Here is a 14,288-nt window from a genome sequence, read left to right on the forward strand (position 1 = left end):
TCGTTGTATATATATATATATATATATATAAATATATATATATATATATTGATGTGTGAAATGCAAAATTTAGCTTTAAGAGTGATTGATAACGGAGAGAATTGCTAATAAAGGCGGCTTTATTTACATTAATAATGGCTACTTGTTTCAATTGAATAAGAAAAAGGATAAAACTAGTTACTATAATTGTAGAAATCCCTCCTGTAAGGTTCGAATAATAGAAGTAACCTAACCTAACCAAACCTAACCTAACCTAACCTAACCTAACCTAACCTAAACCTAACCTAAACCTAACCTAAACCTAACCTAGCCTAACCTAAACCTTACCTAACCTAAACTAACCAAACCAAACCTAACCTAACCTAACCTAACCAAACCTGACCAAACCTGACCAAACCTGACCAAACCTGACCAAACCTGACCAAACCAAACCTAAACCTAACCTAACCTAACCTAACCTAAACCTAACCTAACCAAACCTGGCCAAACCTAACCTAACCTAACCTGACAAAACCAAACCTAAACCTAACCAAACCAAACCAAACCTAACCTAACCTAACCTAACCTAAACCTAAACCTAACCAAACCAAACCTAACCTAACCTAACCTAACCTAAGCTAACCTAATCTAATCTTACCTAACCTAACCTAACCTAACCTAAGCTAATCTTACCTAACCTAACCTAACCTAACCTAACCTGACCAAACCTGACCAAACCAAACCAAACCTAACCTAACCTAACCTAACCTAAACCTAACCTAACCTAACCAAACCTGACCAAACCAAACCTAAACCTAACCAAACCTAAACCTAACCAAATCTAACCTAACCTAAACCTAACCAAACCTAACCTAACCTAACCAAACCTGACCAAACCAAACCTAACCTAACCTAACCTGACCAAACCAAACCTAAACCTAACCTAACCTAACAAACCTAACCTAACCAAACCTAACCAAACCAAACCAAACCAAACCTAACCTAACCGAACCTAACCTAACCAAACCTAACATAACAGTAATATTTTGGAAAAGGCATATTATTTGAGAAGTCAATGAAGCTAAACATGAACATTTTGGAAAAGGCGTACCATAGTAAAATGATTTGTAAAATATTACTAACCTAACATAACGAACCCAAACCTAACCTAACATAACAGTAAAGTTTTGAAAAAGGCATATTATTTGAGAAGTCAATGAAGGTATAAAACATCAATATTTTGGAAAAGGCGTAACATTGTTAAATGATTTATAAAATATTACTAACCTAACTTAACTTAACCAAACCTAACCAAACATAACAGTAATGTTTTGGAAAAGGCATATTATTTGAGAAGTCAATGAAGCTAAACATAAATATTTTAGAAAAGGCGTAGAATAGTTAAATGATTTATAAAATATTATTAACCTAACCTAACTTAACTTACAATTTCCTTCTCTGGGTTTGAACCCGAGCCTCTGAATTAAAAGCCTGATATTCTACCATGCTGCTGCGGTGATTCGAAATCCTCACAGACATTTAATTAACTAATTCTTTCAAATAAATTCCCATTCAGCAGAAACCCGCCATTGGGCTGGAAATTTAAATATATTCTCCATAAAAAACCAAAAAGCGGTTTCGGTCGAATGGGATTCGGTCCAATGGGATAATACCAAGGTTTTAGTGCCTAATTATCTCTCCCCTCTTCAAATGAACTATTTCTCCCCCACAGACCCAATCTTTAAGAAACGAAAAGAGAGAAAAAAATTCATATGCAAGGAACTTCGTGAGACTTGAATAGATTTGAAACGGAATTTCGATAGACTTCAAGATATTTTTAACGGATTTCCTTGGACTTCAAGAGATTTTTCAAGAACTTCATATGACTTCCAAGAGATTTCCAACGGACTTCATCAACTTCGAGAGATTTCAAGGGGACTTCGTATGACTTCAAGAGGACTTCGTATGACTTCAAGAGATTTCCAAGAGACTTCCGAGAGATTTCCAAGAGACTTCCGAGAGACTTCGAGTGATTTCCAAGAGACTTCGCGTGACTTCAAGCGATTTCCAAGGGACTTCGCGTGACTTCAAGGGATTCTCTAGGGACTTCCTAAGACTTCCGAGATTTCAACCAAATTTTGCGATTTATAGAGACTTCAAAATTAATTTATGGACTTCAATCGTGATTTCAAAAATTTTGTACACCTGATTTCACAAGTGGTTTCCCCCTCGGTAATTTTATTACTTATTGCGCAGTTGCATGTTAAATCAGACTGGCAAAATCCCTTTATGTCACTATATCCAGGTCGGCAGTCACAATGCAGACCTTTCTTCCTACATTCTTTAGGAAAAGTAGTAATTTTAAAATTTTAAATAAAAACCTTTGCTTTTTTCTGCGAAAACTGAAAGTCAAAAACTCTGTATGGCAACTTACTTCTTCCCTGCTGGGCCATCGATATGATGACGCAACAAGCCAATAAGAAACAAATGAGGATTTCACGAGACATAGTTTTCTTTTCAGTTCAGGAAAAGATAGATCAAAATTAATTTGAAGAAAGTCAGGCCCGTAGCCAGAAAAGTTACGCAGAGGGGGCAGTATCTTTCTGTGAGGGGGCATGGCAAATGGACTTTTTTTTGTAGAATAACATAACATAAATATCAAAATGTCAGACAATAAATATTTCCACAGGTAATTCATTATTGACACTCATTTAACATTTGAAAATCAAACTTTTTTTAAAAAGTTAAAAAAAAATAAATTGTTTATAAACAATTCTAAATCTAAATTTCTAGTGAGATCTTTTTCGTAGGCTAGGGAAGTTAAGTTTCACTTTCTTTCAAGAGACATAGCTCGTCCTTAAAGTGAAAATACGCGAGTAGGGCAAGAAAAGCTTGCCTCGCAACTTCGCAAGTCGCTGTTGAGGCGTCAAATATAAGTCTGTACCCTGAGGGGTCGGTCATTCGTTAACTCCCGTACGCTATCCGTGAAATTCAACTTAAGAAATCCGAAATCAATGCTGATTTTGAAATCAAATAAAAAATCCGAAATCAGCAACGAAATCACAAAATCATTGAAGAAATCATAAAATCAGGAAAAAAACACAAAATCAATTAAGAAATCACGAAATCAGAAGCGAAATCACAACATCAGAAACAAAATCAGTAAAGAAATCATGAAATCCATTACAAAATTCACGAAATCCAAAACCCAAAGAAATCACAAAATCCGACGAAATCAAGGGGAAAATCTCAAAATTCGAGGAAATCACGTAAAAAATCTCAAAATCCAACGAAATCAGTGGAAATATCGCAAAATCCGTCGAAATAACGAGAAAAATAGCAAAATCCGACGGAATCATGGGAAAAATGTAAAAATTCGATGAAATTCATTGGATTTTATCGAATTCTGAAATCAAACGGAATCCGAAGAAATCAAATTTAATTTTGAAATCCCGAACACTTTTTCCAAAACATCCGACCCCTCGCTGTACCTCGACATAATATTTTGGTCCTGGATGACAAAACCAGCGATATACATCAAGGATAACATCAAAAAGCTAAAAATTCCAGTGCATCAGGGATACAAATCAAAAGTGAATTTAAAACATACAAATGAATCAGGGATATATCAAGTAAAAAAATCCAAGTGTATCAGGAATATACACAGGTAAAGACAATAAAGTCTTAAATATGTTGATATACATACTAAATAGTTTTAATATTTGTGAACCAAAATGAAAACTTAATTTGATAAGGGGGCATTGGAAAATTTTGAGGGTCATTTAGGGGCAAACCGAAATCTTATTTGAGGGGGCAGGATATATTTTTGAGGGGGCATTGCCCCCTGGTGCCCCCCCGTGGCTACGGGCCTGAAGAAAGTAATGATCAATTTAAATGACACGCGGTGTTATTCCCTTTAATTATAATTATATTTAAGGAAATAGTTTTAAAAATCTATTCCGCAATATTCGCCAATGCGATGAAACTACGGAATATTTAAATATCCCTAAATGTATTTTGAATTTCCTCTCAAATTATAACTAGGTTTTTAGCTTCTTTTAGAAATTTAAACCTCCAATGTTTTTCCCAAATAATTTTATAAAACAATTTATTAAAAAACCAAAGAGTTCGTTTTGTAATGAAAATTTAAAAAACAAATTCTAGTAGTTTAAAATCTAGTTCGCAAATTTAAAAGTTTTTTCAACAAAGTTGAAGAGCGTAGAGTTAAAAGTTTAAAGTTTTTCTTACCTGCAAGTTGAAGCTGAGGATAGTTTGAAGCTGAATTCCTTCCAAGTTCTTTGCGAGAATGAGAATGATGATTTGGCTTAGTCGAGCTGGTAGCTCCATGGCAATTATAATAAAAAATGTCTTTGTACACAAAGACGCGAAAAAGTAAGAGATAAGTGTAGAAAATTAATTGTTTGAAGTAACAGATAGTCAAATTTTCATTTTTGAAGACGTGATTATAAAACATCAATTATTTTAAAAAATTTCTTATCTTAGTTTTTTTCACCAAAATTCCTCAAGTAATATATTTTATCCTTAAACATGTGCATCATTTTAAAAATAGAAAACGTATGCATTTTATTTTCTTTTCAAAATTTGGAGATAGTTTGAGTATTCGGGCCTATAAGGAGAATAAAATGGAGAGAAAATCGTTCATAGCAGACAAAATAAAATAAGCATGAAAACTTAACTAAACGTGTTCGTTAATTTTGAAGTTTTCGAGTTTTCAAAAATTGACGTATTGTATCTCTCTCAAAAGATCACGATCAAGCTACATATCCTTTTGACTCAAATAACTACATCACAGTCAAAGGGCGAATGTAATTTTCGGTTCGCAATATTTTCAATTTTAAAATATAAAAATAAATTCTTCTAGCTCTATTTTTCAGACATCCGAGTATTGGAACTTCCTTGAAGCAAATGTTTCTAGAAAATAAACAGTAGTATCAAGGTAGTTTCACTGAAAAATTTGTGAAAAAATCCAAGATAAGAAAGTTTTTCAAATAATTGATGTTTTATAATCACGTCTTCAAAAATGAAAATTTGAATATCTGTTACTTCAAACAATTAATTTTTTACACTTATCTCTTACTTTTTCGCGTCTTTGTGTACAAAGACATTTTTTATTAATATCTGTCACTTCAGTCTTAATATGAATTAAAACTGTTTATAAACTAGTATTTTAAAACTTATACTGAAAAGCAGGCGCTCCATTTAAGTTTTGTGGTGTTGCTCGTTTATTAGTTACCGCGTTTGAACTAACAAGGCCCTAACCATCTATTATAGAAGTATTAATCTTGATTGCTTCAACGCCCAGTCCAACTCAAATTGCCTTTCCGTCGTTTTCACGTGCAAAGCACAGTGGATGCAATAATACAAATAGATTCCGAAGACTAAGGCTAAAAAATTATTACGCAGACCTGTGTACAAAAACAATCTATACACCTGTGCACAAACATATTCCATAGACCTGAGCTGGGTGACCACATTTCCTAAATTTTATAATTTTTCCTATTTTCTGATATCTTCCTATTAGTTCCTATAATTTCGATAATTTTCCTATAATCTCCTATTTTTTGAAATTGTAGATATTTTGCGCGCTCTCACTTTTGGTTTTGTTATATATCACTCAAAACTGAAATTTGACAGAAAGTATGCCGATTTCCAGTGGCGTAGGAACGGGGGGTACAAGGGTACATTGTACCCCCCTAAAATTTTACTAGGGCGCCTAAATGGATCAGAAAGGGCCCCAAATTTATAATAAAAGGGCGCCAAAATAATACTGAAGTAAAAAGAGGCGAATAAACCATTTCGGTATTAGGCGCAGCGCCGTTTTCCGTCGTAGAAGCCAAGCCCGTCTTCGGTAAGGCATAAAAAGGTAGAGAGCTTAATCAGCTTATCAAAGACAGCTTCGCAAATTTGGGGCGCTGAAGACCGTTCGTGCCTGCGCAGAGATGAATACCGAAATGATCTATTGTGAAAATAAAGCGGACACGGAGAAACCTTTTTTAAAAGGCAATGGCAGCAAGAAAGTATGCAGGACGAAACCTAGTCTTTTGCATCTTAATCGTCTGCTTCTTGTAGTGCCTGCCACTTACGCTTCAGCACCCAGAGATTCTATAATTCCAATAAAATCCTATATTTTAGAAAGTATCCTACAATTTCACAAATCGTCCTTTAAAGTCCTATATTTTTGGGATTTCGAAGTAATTATTTATAATCCCAGTTGCATGACGTTTTAAACGTAGAATTAGCGAGATCTCATTTGGTCACATTTTTCCCTTCAATGTTTCCATAATTGAATTTAAATAATATTTAAAGTATATCAATTACTTTGCATTCTGAGCTGCGTTCCAATTGAACTTTGCCTAAGACCTTTCATCTAAAATGTCTAAGTTCACAGATTAAGCTCAATTAGAGCACCGACTTTTAAATTATCTTTAATTATAAAAAGAATTTTGAAAATTAGGTTTCTCTGGAAATTATCTTTTCCTACCTGACCCTTTTAATAGCTTGATTTGGTAATTTTCAGTCACTTTTAAGTCTCTTTTTGCTTATTGTTTTTTTTAATCATTAGTCACTTTTAAAAGTAAATCTGAATGTGTCTTCTATGTGAGCCCTTGAGTATTTGATTAGATCAAGATGTGATATAACGCACTTAAAGGAATCTTACATTCTCACTAAATAAAATTATCCGCACTATGGGTCTTATCATTTAAGAGTCCTGTATAATCCTTTAGTTTTATGAATCTGGTCCTATAAAATCCGATATTTTGAGAAGGGAATCCTATTTTTCCAATTGAAAAATTCTCTAAAAGAGTTGGTGCCCTGACATACGGGAAAAAATTACTCAATAAGAATAAATCATTTAGTGATTATCTAAACATATCCAAAGAGGATTGATAAAAAATTCTTGTGCCGAAAATTATCCACAAGCAACAACTATCGGCCACCAGTTTCTGGAAAATCATAATAATTTACCATTTCCAGGGTTAACAAAAACCCGAGGGGCTTACCACTGGGATAAGAATTGTACACCAGATTACAGACTACACCTTACTTCCCCGAATTTTTCCAGACTACACGTAATTTCCGCGACTTCACCCATAATTTGTAGACTTCGCCCACATTTACGAGACTTCGAAAAAATTCGGGACTACACCACAAACATTTGGGATTACACCTCAAAAATTCGGGACTACACCTCAAAAATTCGGGACTACACTTCAAAGATTCGGGACTACACCTCAAAAATTCGGGACTACACCTCAAAAATTCGGGACTACACTTCAAAAATTCGGGATTGCGCATGAAAAATCGGGATTGCGCATGAAAAATCGGGACTACACTTCAAAAATTCGGGATTGCGCATGAAAAATCGGGACTGAGGCTTGAAATACGGGACTGAGGCTTGAAATACGGGACTGAGGCTTGAAATACGGGACTGAGGCTTGAAATACGGGACTGAGGCTTGAAATACGTTACTGAGGCTTGAAATACGGGACTGAGGCTTGAAATACGGGACTGAGGCTTGAAATACGGGACTGAGGCTAGAAATACGGGACTGAGGCATGAAATACGGGACTGAGGCATGAAAATCAGGACTGAGGCATGAAAATCAGGACTAAGGCATGAAAAAGACGAATACACCACTTCGACATTACCTAGAGCGCCACAGCGGGCTACTGCGAACTACAGGCATGGAAAAAAAACCCGCATGAGGTTGCGCCTTTGCTAGTTGGGGTAGCAATCAAAGAGCAGTTTCCAGTCTTTCCCCGCTCGCTTTCCCCTTGCGGCGCTTCGAGCGTGGGGCTCGGCGTGGGGCCCCGGGCATGCGCACAACAGAATGTCGAAGTGGTGTATTTACTACGATATATCAAAATTTAAACCTGTGTGAATGTTCCTCCGATTAAAGTTGAATATAATTTACCTTAACTAATACATCTTATCTTTAAAGAACTATTTTTCATGCGGTTTTACTCATAGTTCATAAAAACCTGTATGAATTCCCCGGAATTCCCCCTCGATATTAACACGGCACGCAACGCCCGTTACTTGAATTTCCGAAGGGGGCATTCACTAAGTATATTTCCGTTTCCAATGACATTTTGATAGCTTGTCACGTGCGTGATACAGATTGCCAACAATCTTTAATCGTTTAATAATGCATTTAAGAATATATATACCCAGTTTCATGCTTTGATCAAAAATATTAATTAATATTGCGCCAGTATTTTCAATTACAATTTGAACAGGAAATAAATAATTGTGCAGTGCTAATTAACATATGCGAGAACATGATTCATTCGCATTCATTATAAATTGCGCGTCTTTCAAATATATTGCACAATACATTGAATTAACCCTCGAAATTAACGAATTGCTTAAAATTTTCCATTAATTTCTTTGTACAAAATATTGAACGTCTAAAGAACTTACTTTTTCCTCGACTTTTTCGTCAGTCATGATGATCGTCAATTGAGTTTATTATTTATTTTACTAAAAGATTCTCGGATTTACATTACACCTCGCATGACACAAATATTTATTTTAAACTTCATATGTTGTTTTACGCGCTCTTTAAGTTAAATTTGCTACTGCTCTCGCTATGAGAAGATTACTTTGTAAAAAAAAACTAGAATAGGTAACGAAAAAGCGTGAAAGAGTGAAAGCAAATTTCCATGGAAAACTCAAATACTCTTTATTTTCTTAACAAAAGACGCATGGCCTTGAAAACGTTGGTATTTTTCCCTAAAATGCCCTAAAATCAGCTAAACCTCTAAAGATTTCAGAAATCGACACAGACTTCTTGGGACTTAATTAAGAATACACAAGACTACGCGAAAATATTTAAGACTTCTCTCATTTTTTTTAAGACTGCGTGGGGACTTCATGAATTTTAAAGGGATTTCAGGGACTTCACCGGAATTTCGCGTAGTCTTACGAGAGTTTCGGGGCTTCAAATGGGAGTACATAATTTCATAAGACTTCGCGAAATAAGTGAGATTTCAAAAGACTGCGCCGGATTTCACGTAGCATTTTTCGGACTACATTCGGGACTTCAGGAATTTTGTACACCAGATTTCGCAAGTGGATAGCCCCTCGCAAAAACCCGGACAAAACTAGTTTTGCCGGGACACGTGGAAAAATCCGGAAAAAACCAGCAAAAACTAAATTCATGGTTACAAAGTGGTAAACTAGCGAGTTTTAAGTGCATTTTCGTGATGTTTATTAATGTTATGTTAGAAAAATATCAATAGTATTTTTAATTTTTAATTTTTAAATTTGAGATGGTTATTGCTGTATTAAATTTTTAGTATTCAAATTTGCCAGGCGTTTTTCTATGAGCATTTGTCAGGAAAACAAAAGTAGAAGCGGTTTCATTCTTTAACCTATTTCAAAGTTTTCCATTAATGAAAGAGAGTAGAAAACATTCTATCGAGGCTGAGCTATAACATGTCACTATATTTGGTTGGTTACATCGAGGGGGAAACCACTTGTGAAATCAGGTGTACAAAATTTTTGAAATCACGATTGAAGTCCATAAATTAATTTTGAAGTCTCTATAAATCGCAAAATTTGGTTGAAATCTCGGAAGTCTTAGGAAGTCCCTAGAGAATCCCTTGAAGTCACGCGAAGTCCCTTGGAAATCGCTTGAAGTCACGCGAAGTCTCTTGGAAATCACTCGAAGTCTCTCGGAAGTCTCTTGGAAATCTCTCGGAAGTCTCTTGGAAATCTCTTGAAGTCATACGAAGTCCTCTTGAAGTCATACGAAGTCCCCTTGAAATCTCTCGAAGTTGATGAAGTCCGTTGGAAATCTCTTGGAAGTCATATGAAGTTCTTGAAAAATCTCTTGAAGTCCAAGGAAATCCGTTAAAAATATCTTGAAGTCTATCGAAATTCCGTTTCAAATCTATTCAAGTCTCACGAAGTTCCTTGCATATGAATTTTTTTCTCTCTTTTCGTTTCTTAAAGATTGGGTCTGTGGGGGAGAAATAGTTCATTTGAAGAGGGGAGAGATAATTAGGCACTAAAACCTTGGTATTATCCCATTGGACCGAATCCCATTCGACCGAAACCGCTTTTTGGTTTTTTATGGAGAATATATTTAAATTTCCAGCCCAATGGCGGGTTTCTGCTGAATGGGAATTTATTTGAAAGAATTAGTTAATTAAATGTCTGTGAGGATTTCGAATCACCGCAGCAGCATGGTAGAATATCAGGCTTTTAATTCAGAGGCTCGGGTTCAAACCCAGAGAAGGAAATTGTAAGTTAAGTTAGGTTAGGTTAATAATATTTTATAAATCATTTAACTATTCTACGCCTTTTCTAAAATATTTATGTTTAGCTTCATTGACTTCTCAAATAATATGCCTTTTCCAAAACATTACTGTTATGTTTGGTTAGGTTTGGTTAAGTTAAGTTAGGTTAGTAATATTTTATAAATCATTTAACAATGTTACGCCTTTTCCAAAATATTGATGTTTTATACCTTCATTGACTTCTCAAATAATATGCCTTTTTCAAAACTTTACTGTTATGTTAGGTTAGGTTTGGGTTCGTTATGTTAGGTTAGTAATATTTTACAAATCATTTTACTATGGTACGCCTTTTCCAAAATGTTCATGTTTAGCTTCATTGACTTCTCAAATAATATGCCTTTTCCAAAATATTACTGTTATGTTAGGTTTGGTTAGGTTAGGTTCGGTTAGGTTAGGTTTGGTTTGGTTTGGTTTGGTTAGGTTTGGTTAGGTTAGGTTTGTTAGGTTAGGTTAGGTTTAGGTTTGGTTTGGTCAGGTTAGGTTAGGTTAGGTTTGGTTTGGTCAGGTTTGGTTAGGTTAGGTTAGGTTTGGTTAGGTTTAGGTTAGGTTAGATTTGGTTAGGTTTAGGTTTGGTTAGGTTTAGGTTTGGTTTGGTCAGGTTTGGTTAGGTTAGGTTAGGTTTAGGTTAGGTTAGGTTAGGTTAGGTTTGGTTTGGTTTGGTCAGGTTTGGTCAGGTTAGGTTAGGTTAGGTTAGGTTAGGTAAGATTAGCTTAGGTTAGGTTAGGTTAGGTTAGGTAAGATTAGATTAGGTTAGCTTAGGTTAGGTTAGGTTAGGTTAGGTTTGGTTTGGTTAGGTTTAGGTTTAGGTTAGGTTAGGTTAGGTTAGGTTTGGTTTGGTTTGGTTAGGTTTAGGTTTGGTTTTGTCAGGTTAGGTTAGGTTAGGTTTGGCCAGGTTTGGTTAGGTTAGGTTTAGGTTAGGTTAGGTTAGGTTAGGTTTAGGTTTGGTTTGGTCAGGTTTGGTCAGGTTTGGTCAGGTTTGGTCAGGTTTGGTCAGGTTTGGTTAGGTTAGGTTAGGTTAGGTTTGGTTTGGTTAGTTTAGGTTAGGTAAGGTTTAGGTTAGGCTAGGTTAGGTTTAGGTTAGGTTTAGGTTAGGTTTAGGTTAGGTTAGGTTAGGTTAGGTTAGGTTAGGTTTGGTTAGGTTAGGTTACTTCTATTATTCGAACCTTACAGGAGGGATTTCTACAATTATAGTAACTAGTTTTATCCTTTTTCTTATTCAATTGAAACAAGTAGCCATTATTAATGTAAATAAAGCCGCCTTTATTAGCAATTCTCTCCGTTATCAATCACTCTTAAAGCTAAATTTTGCATTTCACACATCAATATATATATATATATATTTATATATATATATATATATATATACAACGAAAACTGTAGGGTAAAAAAAGCCTTAAAAAATGAAAACGTTTGCTTTTTAAATTTTGATATATATTTTCCCAAAACCGCACATTTGGGCTGTTTGCGGTTGAATGGGAAACGCGTTCGATCGATTGGGATTCGGTCGAATGGGACACAAGCAAAACCTTGCCGACTGAAAAACAAGGTTTCTAAGATAGATTAAAAATCACTAAACCAAGAGTTGGTTCGAGGATGAAAGGCCGAGTTGTAACAACTAAAGTAAAAGTCCAGAGTTTAATAACAAAAAACAACTAAATTTATTCCATTGCCTGCTAGGGTAGCCAGGTCTTTCTCATAGGGATGTCAAAAACCGCCCGGTTTAACCTAAAACCGGTTTTTTCAATTCCGGAGCACCGGTTTCTAAAATGTTCGGTTTTAATCGGTTTTTTAAAATGAAAACCGAAAACCGAATCGGTGTTTTTTAATTCACACAATTAAAAGTTTTCCATTTTCGTCACTTAATGTTACTTAGCTTCGGTTGGCTGCTAACAATCTATCACCATGGAGCAATATCAAAGGAGACATAGATGCGTATAATGCAATTTTAATGGAACTTTCGTTCTCACTCCAAGAAAATTACTCCATCTGTCGAATAATTTTTCAGTGGCCTATTCTAGAATGCCAATGGAAAACGGCATTACTTAACACCTATTGGTACTAACTACTCGGTACTAATATACATAGTTTACAGGCGTGGAGGATTCATACCATTTGCACAAGGAGACCTGGCAACTTAGAGTGTAAAATAACAGACGATTTTACACTCTAAGTCGCTTGGTCTCCTTGTGTTAATGGTAGGAATCCTAAACGCCTTACCTGTAAACTATGTATTTGGTCTTTGAGTTTACGTTGGAGTATCGCATTTTTCAACATTTATCATGAACGACCGGATAAAAACCGGTTTTTTTGTCCAGTTATTTGAATCGGTTAAACAGGCCATTTAAATTAATCGGTTAAATTAATCGATGGATAAAGAATGCGCGTGGGGAAATTTGTTTTCATGTTGTAGGATAGTTTGAAAACAAATTTCATCTCGCGCATTCTACTATAAATCACGTGTCAAGTCACTTAAAAAATCGCGGCGTGATGACGATTTCTTATTTTCAACAAGTTCAGCAAGACCAAATACTTAATATAATCACCTATTGGCTTAATAAACTATTATTTAACTAAATTGGGAACCTTAATTTCGAAACGTGTAAGAAAATAATAAAAAGTCAGAGAATACGACATAAAAGCTGCCTATTTAACAAGTTGGGAAAACCAAAATATTACCTCTCCGAGTCAAGACGACTACTTACAAACTTATTTACCCAGATATGGAAATGTTTCTTAAGTTAAAATCTATGAAATATTAAAGCAGTATACAAAGCATAGCAAATATACTGTAAATCAGACGACATTTTACATCCAATAATGATATACTTGTACACATTAAAATCATCCGATGGGGGAAAAACGGGAAATGAAGAGATAAAACTTTGGAGGGATATTACCTTTACGTGTTTGTAAAGGCCCAATTTTCTACTCCTCAACTGTATGCCCTCTATGTTCAAAGCCATATTCACAACAGGGTTGCCATGTAAACACTATCCTCTTGTTTCACCTCAACGATTTTCTTAGTTTTGTCAACATGACTGTTAACGTTACATAACACCAAAGCTTATTTGTGGCTACACACACTGAAAGTAAATGCGCATCATAAAAAGCATGAAAACACGAAGCTATAATCCGATTACGATCAGACCTTTCACTGGTCTGGGCTGCGTTCAGCAGAGCTCACCAAAAAAGACAGCGGATTTTGGAAATGTTTACCGGTGAGCTCTGTCGTCATAGCTTTTCTCCGGTCATCCGCGTTTTATAAATGACGCTAGCGCAATAAAGCGTGCAAGGTACCAAGGCTTAACAAAAATTGTATGATAACATATTTATAGAGGTAGATAACAACTTTTATAATTAAAATTAGAAACTAACATATCTCTTAAAATTCTCGCGTGATCAACTAATTTCACGCCAATTAAATAGCTATAGTCCCATCAGAATCATCAAGCTATTTGTATTAATTCCTCCGAGGTTTTTTCGCCAAGCTAAGAACTACGCGTTTTACGTCACGTTATCCAAAATGCCGACTATTTTCTTTGAAGACCGCGCTAGCTCAGCGCTGAGCACCATGACGTCAAAATTCATAAACAAAATCACGTTATGTAGGACACTGTTCACAGCGCTGGGCTCTGCTGAACGCGGCCCAGATTTCCACCATGATTATAAAATTTAAGCCTAATTATTTAAAAGTGTATTTAACTTTCGGCTCACTCTGAACCGTTAATGTCTCTGCATTACAGAAACGAAAACCAAGCGTTTACTTTTTGGTTCACTAGACCTATTGACAAATAAAAGTTCATTTGACCAACATAGTAGCGTTGTGCTTGTATTCACTTTAGAAAGGATTATGCTATAAACAGATCTAGTATAGCTTAAGTAATATATAAACATACATTTTAAATAATAATATTTAAAAAAATCTTTGGAATATCAAATTGAAATAGAGCTTTAAAGCTACAAAAGTATTAAATGCATCAT

The sequence above is a fragment of the Phalangium opilio genome, unplaced genomic scaffold (genome assembly GCF_054372755.1).
Source record: "Phalangium opilio isolate 3A_F unplaced genomic scaffold, DU_Popi_V2 ptg000038l_1, whole genome shotgun sequence".
Taxonomy (NCBI): domain Eukaryota; kingdom Metazoa; phylum Arthropoda; class Arachnida; order Opiliones; family Phalangiidae; genus Phalangium; species Phalangium opilio.